Genomic DNA, 6,945 nt, shown 5'->3' with positions numbered 1-6,945 from the left:
TATAAAAAAAAATATTTTTCTAATGAATTAATCAGTCAGTACATGAGGGATGCAACTTATAAGAATTCGTATGCAACATATACTATATTTACATTTAATTTATATTTGATTTATAAAACTAAATAGTTGAATGCATCAAATATAAATAAGTTACTTTTTTTTTAAATAATTTATACGTGACCAGACGTACCTACATGCATTCTTAATTACATTACATACCAAATGACATCACACTTATAAGCAAAAGGATCCTCAATATTCAAAGTAGCATATAATATGTCCCATACCATACTTCAAACAGTTGCAATACTGAATGTCACATTGCATAAATAATATATTGGATATTTCACAAATGTCAATCTTTAAGGTGAAAGTCATCATTCTTAGCGTGATCATCAAATTTATCATATTTCAATAACTTCTCATAATCTTTTATCTCTTCATTACAAGAAGACTAAAGTTTTTTTTTTTTTTAAAGTATCCCTGTTCATTATAAAACAATCAATCTTTGATATATCATAAGAATACAATTTTTCATTTCAAGGCATCAAGACATCTCAAAATACATATCGTATTCAAGACAATCACTTTAAATACATGTTATGATTAATTCCTAATTCACATAATATGAAATTTTATCATGAAAAACTAGAAATTTCACAGTTTACAAGATTAAATTCATTTATTTTGGACTTCATAGATAGAGATATAATCTAAATTGGACTACCCTGCAATAGTAAAAAATTTACTCATTTGGTTTTTATGTACTATGATCTTTAACAAAATTGGTTTCATATCAAAATAATTTTCCTAACTCAGGGTATGTCAATCTAAGGTGATTCACTTTGTCCTAGAGTGTAGAATTAGCTAGTCGACTTTGTGAAATTATTGGAGAATTGGTTTGCCAAAAATTATGAATTTTTTCAAAATAAGCCATTATATGTAAGCTTTCAACGAAAATTATTTCCAATGAAAACTCTTCCTACAACTCATGTTATGTCCTTTTTAGTTAGACTAGCTCAAGTTATTTCCTAAATTAAAATAACCATAAAATTAAAATTATTGTAGACTATGTACCCATTAATTCTAAAATTTTTCAATTTGAAAATGCATTGAATCTTCTTTAAAATAAAATTAGTTCTACAAATTAAGACAATTATGGTGGAAGTTATATTTTCTGCTCTATAGGTTGTTTAAACTAAATTGCACAAAGATCATAACACACTTCACACTTCTTCTTAGGGCTAGGATTTATAGGAGAAACGTATGATACAAATCGTAATCTTACTATTGAGCATAGTTTCTTGTATTCCTGTTTTACTTAATTGAAAGCTTATTACCTTAATACACAAACTTTCTTGTTTTCTCTCTCACACAACTAATACATATAGTGGTCAATCATACCCATTTCTCATTCGAAAATCATGTCAGGAATATATTGAAGTTCATTTCATACCGTATTACATTAAGTATACTTCAATGAACATATAAAGCGATCATGGATCTTTTTCATCCTTCTTAAATTGAGTTCACAACAACAAGGAGGATCATTCATGTCAGATTATTATTATTATGGATTGACATAATTAATTATTTATAATTTATAATATTAATTATTATTATTATTATTATTATTTTTATTATTTAATTATATTTTTTATTTATTGACCAATTGATGGATAATATTACTTTGGGTTATTCTTTTAATAAACCGTGATGGGTCGGGTTATTAAATAAGCCCATTGAGAGGTTCTTGGTCTCATCTGGGAAGTCAGTTATATGCTATCCCATCAGGCACTAACCTATACACACAATTATCTTCTCATCTTGCGGTTATCCTCTCATCTTTTCATAGATGAAGGATTAGTTTCGGGTATGTAATCCTAAGCCAAAACCAATTTAATGCATGCTGTAATTTGTATCTTGAATTACTCATTGTTTAAAATTTTCAACAATTGGTATCAGAGCAATTCATGAAAAATTTAATATCATGAAAAATTTGTGATGTCGTAAAAGTGTACATTAATTAACATCAATAGGCATGCTTTAATACATATAGGGATCCAACAAATTAAATTTTTTGTTGAATATGCTGATAAGGAGATTACATAACATAATAATGTCAAATACAGGATGAACATCATGCACAAAATTTCAGACCCAAATACTAAGAATACGACATAAATTAATCAATTTAAAATTTTAATTAATTAATAATAAATATTTGCAGTATTTTAAAATCTGAAAAAATATCAAATTAATAGAATATGTGAACTTGAGTTCTTGAAAGACAAAGGTACTATCACTTTGCACCACTACACCATTTTTACTAGTGTATATGAGCTTGTGTGTTATATTGTTATAAAATTTCTTATTTATTATAGTTCGGGACCCTTAGGCAGAACTATAATAATTGAGAAATTTTATTATTAAGGCATATTCTGGTTGTGAATACAGGATCATTTAACTCTCTTTTGCATGACTAATCGTGCATATTAAATGATTCCTTATCTTGTTTGATTCCGGCCTCTTTGCCTATGCAATTGACTTCGGTCAAAACACTGAATAGGACAAACTATGAGGATTGGAAAGAGTCCTTGGATCTCTACCTTGCTATCACCAACATGGACTTAGCCCTAAGAGAAAATGAGCCTCTAACTCTCACTGCTGAATTCCCTGTTGCCTATAAGACCTCTCGAGAGAAGTGGGAACACTCTAATAGGGTTTGTCTCATGGTCATGAAGTATACAATGGAGAAGTCTATCAGACATAGTATCCAAGAAAGCAATAATGCTAAAGAAGATCATGTATGTTGGGGATAAATTTCAAACCCATGACAAAGCAGTAAAGGGTCAGCACTTGTCTTTACTTGAGAAGACCATGTATGATGGTGTTAATAGAGTATGTGAGCATATGATGAAGCAAGTCCATTATTATAACAAACTGAAAGCACTGAAAGTGGATTTTGGTGATGACTATTTAATTTGGAAGATTCTGGATTCTTTCCTCTCTCAGTTTGACATGTTGAAGACATCCTACTATGCATATAAGCAGATAAAATGGAAGATAGATGACGTGATTGCCATTGTTACTTAAGAAGAAGAAAATATGAGGAAGACCAAGTCTCACACTATTCAATTTGCTACTTCCTCTTTTGGTGCTAAGAATAAGACAAAAGGAGGTTATAAGGGAAAGCCTCGTTTAGAAACTCATGTTAAGAGGGATAAAAAAGGGAAAGCACCTGTCAATTTGAGATCCAAGAAGAATTCCTTTAAAGGGAGCTGCAAATACTGCAAGAAGTATGGTCACAAGGTGAATGATTGTTTTTTTCCTAAAGAAGAAACTTGAGAAATAGGGTATACCTCTAACTCTAGCATGTTTTGAATCTAATACCATTGATATTCCTCCCTATTCTTGGTGGCTAGACTCGGGTGCCACTATTCATGTTATGAATTCTTTACAGGGATTCACAAGCCTGAGGAAGCCAAATAATGCAGAATCCAAGATTATCATGGGAGATGGAGCTAGAGCAGCTGTGAAAAACATAGGAGTAGTTTCTTTATGTTTACCTTCTGGACATGTTTTGGTGTTAAAGAATGTTGTTTATGTACCTTCCATTAGAAGGAATTTGATTTTAGTTTTTGCCTTGGATAAGGACGATTATTCTTTTACTTTTAGTAATGGAAAACTAGTTGTTTCTTTCAATTCCATTGTTATCGCTTCTGGAGTTATGTGTGATGGGCTATATATGTTAACCTTGAGTAACATGATTGCTAATTCTGTTATTGGACAAAAACGTGATAGGATTGATGAGAACTCTTCCATGTTATGGCATAGACGTCTAGAGCATATTTCTAAGCCTCAGATTCAAAGATTAATCAAAGAAGACATTCTTCATAATCTAGATTTTTCTGATTTTGACACTTGTATTAATTGCAATAAAGGCAAGTTCTCTGCCAAAGTCAGAAATAAAACTTCTGGCAGGTGTGATGATGTGTTACAGTTGATTCACACTGATATGTGGGCCTATGACACCTACTACTTTGGGTGGATATAGGTACTTTATCACATTTATTGATGATTTCTCCAGGTTTGGATGGATAAAACTCCTTCAGGAGAAATCTGGATTCTAAATGCCTTCGAATCTTTTAAAGTTGATGCTGAATTGAAAAAGGAAAAGAAGATCAAATGTGTAAGGTCTAACAGAGGAAGAGAATATTATGGAAAATACAATGAAACAGGTAGAAACCTTGGACCTTTTGCAAGATACCTTGAAGAATGTGGCATTGAAGCCCAATATACTATGCCAGGTACACCTGAGCAAAATGGAGTTACAGAGAGAAGGAATAGGACACTTCTTGACATGGTAAGACATATGTTGAGCCATTCCTCCCTACCAGTCTTTCTTTAGGGAGATGCCTTAAGGACTGCTGTGTACATTCTCAATCAAGTACCCAACAAATATGTACCTAAGACTCCTTATAGCTCATGATTGGAAAGAAGTCGACCTTGAAGCATATACATGTATGGGGTTGTAAGGCAGAGATAAGACCTTATAATCCTCAGTTGAAGAAGCTTGATCCAAAAACTATTAGTGGTTTTTTCATTGGCTATTGCAATGGTTCTCGTGGCAGTAGATTCTATTGTCCTTCTCACTCTACTCGAGTTATTGAATTCGATCGTGCTGTATTCTTTGAAGATGTCTTGGATAGTGGGAGTCAAACAACACAGCCAATCATCCTTAGGGAGGACATGGTTACAATTCCTATGCCATCAAATATTGTCGTTCCTATTGTTCCTGATCAAAATCTTCAAGATAAAGATATAGTAGCTCCTTTCATGAATGAACAGAAACAAGATGATCTTGTTGAAGAGGTTCTTTTGAGAAGATCTCAAAGAGCGCGCAGGTCTTCACTACCTAATGATTATATTGTTTATCTCTAGGAACATGAATTCAATTTCAATGATGCTAATGATACCATTTCTTTTGAAGAGACTATCTTTTGCTCTCATGCTTCTGATTGGCTAAATGCCATGCATGATGAATTAGCCTCTATGGCACACAATGGTGTTTGGAATCTTGTTGAGTTACCAGTTGGTTGCAAGCCAGTTGGATGCAAATGGGTCTTTAAGACCAAACGTAATCCAGATGCTGAAATTGAAAGGTACAAAGCCAGACTAGTAGCCAAAGGCTATAGTCAGAGGGAGGGTATTGACTATAAAGAGACTTTCTCACCAGTATCTACTAAAGATGCTTTCGAGTTGTTATAGCTTCGGCAGCATACTTTGATTTAGAACTTCACCAGATGGATGTAAAAATAACATTCTTGAATGGAGATTTACATGAAGATGTCTATATGGTTCAGCCTGATGGCTTTGCTGAAATTGGCAAAGAACACTTAGTTTGCAAACTTAAGAAATCCATTTATGGATTGAACCAGGCATCTAGACAATGGTACTTAAAATTTGATCAGGTAGTCAATTCCCTTGGTTTCAAGGAAAATGCTTCAGATCATTGTGTTTATCTGAAAACTAGTGGGAGAAATTTTATCATTCTTGTATATTATGTTGATGATATTCTTTTGGCAAGTAGTTATGTTAAACTTTTGACTGAGACAAAGTCAATGTTGACTAACCACTTTGATATAAAGGACCTAGGTGATGCCTCTGTTGTTCTAGGCATACAAATTTATCGTGATAGGTCACGTGGTGTCCTTGGATTGTCTCAGAGAAGATACATTGATAGAATCCTTAAATGGTTTAACATGCATTCTTGTTCCCCATGTGCTGTACCTGTTCAAAAGGAGGACAAGCTTTCTAAATCTCAATATCCTAAAAATGATAATGAAAGAGCTGAAATGAAGAAAGTCCCATATGCTTCCGCTATTGGCAGTTTAATGTATGCTCAAGTTTGCACCCATTTTGACATTGCTTTTGCTGTCAATGCTTTAGGAAGATACTTGAGTGACCCAGGTTTGGGTCATTGGGGAGCTGCAAAGAAGGTCATGAGGTACTTGCAGGGCACAAAAGATCACATGTTAACCTATAAGAAGTCTGATCAACTTCAGGTCATTGGTTATTCTGATTCTGATTTTGCAGGTTGTCCTGATGATCGAAAATCTACATCCAGTTGTATCTTTATTATGGCAGGAGGAGCTATTTCTTGGAAGAGTGTGAAACAGACTCTTACAGCTACCTCTACCATGGAAGCAGAATATATCGCTTGCTACGAAGCTACTTGCTAAGCCATGTGGCTCAAGAACTTGATTTCTGAACTCCAAGTCATTGAGAGTATATCTAGGCCACTTGTGCTATATTGCGATAATTCTACCGTTGTACACCTCGCTCAAAACAACAAAAGCTTCTCTCGTTCAAAGCACTTTGACATAAAATATCTGTTTGTTATAGAGAAGGTTTCAAAATTTCAGACTAAGATTGTGCACATCTCCACAGAGAAGATATTAGCTTATCCACTAACCAAAGGCTTAAATGTTGGAATCTTCAAAAGTCATGTAGCCCACATGGGTGTAGTTGAATCTTTTGATGTTTTAGGTTAATGGAAGTTTGAAATTTTTTCTTCTACTTTAACCATTGTGAGGTATGTTTGAGACGACGTTATTTTATTGTCATATGTCATATATAACATTTCTAAATGCTTGGGCCATTCTTTGGAATTACATTTTAAATTGAATAAAATGTTATGCATTTCTTTATATCCATCACCCTTCATATGAAGTATAAGCATGTAACATATATATGATATCCCTATCGGATATTTTATTTACACTTTCATGGCTTATATTGTCTGTTGTTTTGGTCAAATAATATTCATATAATAATTGATATATTTATATGATATTTTCTACAGCTTTGTAAGTGACACATATATTGATTTGTGTCATCCAAGTAGGAGATTGTTAGATTATTATTATTATGGATTGGCAT

Source organism: Abrus precatorius, unplaced genomic scaffold, assembly GCF_003935025.1.
Source record: "Abrus precatorius isolate BTA unplaced genomic scaffold, Abrus_2018 Scaffold2, whole genome shotgun sequence".
NCBI classification, from domain to species: Eukaryota; Viridiplantae; Streptophyta; class Magnoliopsida; order Fabales; family Fabaceae; genus Abrus; species Abrus precatorius.
Note: the sequence above shows the minus strand (reverse complement) of the source record.